Source organism: Arachis ipaensis, chromosome B04, assembly GCF_000816755.2.
Source record: "Arachis ipaensis cultivar K30076 chromosome B04, Araip1.1, whole genome shotgun sequence".
Lineage (NCBI taxonomy): Eukaryota > Viridiplantae > Streptophyta > Magnoliopsida > Fabales > Fabaceae > Arachis > Arachis ipaensis.
This window is the reverse complement of record NC_029788.2, coordinates 92,419,937-92,420,741: the sequence shown is the minus strand read 5'-3', so window position 1 is coordinate 92,420,741 and position 805 is coordinate 92,419,937. Positions and strand designations below refer to the sequence as shown.

The 805-nt window shown below is 23.0% G+C and overlaps 1 protein-coding gene across 1 annotated transcript in view; it reads right to left on the bottom strand.

Annotated features, from left to right (window-relative positions):
• The window catches only part of LOC107637915, a 4,910-nt gene that overhangs the window by 2,224 nt on the left and 1,881 nt on the right, over positions 1 to 805 (bottom strand). The gene's annotated exons all lie outside the window — the stretch shown is intronic.

Here is an 805-nt window from a genome sequence, read left to right as displayed (position 1 = left end):
AAAGTTAATAATTAAAATTATTAAATAATAATTTAATTATATCTATTAATTTATTTAATATTTTTATCAACATGTTAATTGTATTTGAATTTTTATCTCATTTGATTAAGGGACACCCGGCCGCCCTTAAATTTAATTTTATTATTTGAACAAATCATTATCTTCTTTGTTTGGCCGTCCCTCTCAAACTTATTAATGCTAATGCATGGCATGCCTAACACAGTGATTCCTCTAAATTGACTTTCAACAGGGAAAAAGATAAATAAATAAACAAGAGGACTCCTCTATATTAATTATTACCCATGGTTTAGTCGTTTTGAATGATTACGTTGACCTATGTTAAAAAATATTTTTCTCTTTTATAATTAGTGTACTTTTTTATTTTTCCTCTTATCAATGCTATTATAAATTTATAACCTTGGAATAAAGGATAAATGAATAAACCAATTATAGAAAAAATTACTAATGTATTAATTTAAAAGGATAATTTTATAAATTCATTTTTAGTTTCAGTAGCTTTAATACATTCAAATTACTAAGTGAATTTTTTTCAACTACTAAGTAAAAATTAAAATATATACACTTATTTTAAAAAAAAGATGGAATCATATACAAAAATTAAAAACCGGTGGAATCATATCCAAAAACGGTGAATTATATACAAGAATATTGACATTTGATCACAACGTCACGTAAGAATAAGTGTGAATAAAACTATTTTCTAAAAAGAATTAGTTGCTAAATCCTGTTTTAGTATTGTTTTAAGTTTTCTTAAATTAAATTCTAAATAGCCAAAATATATATC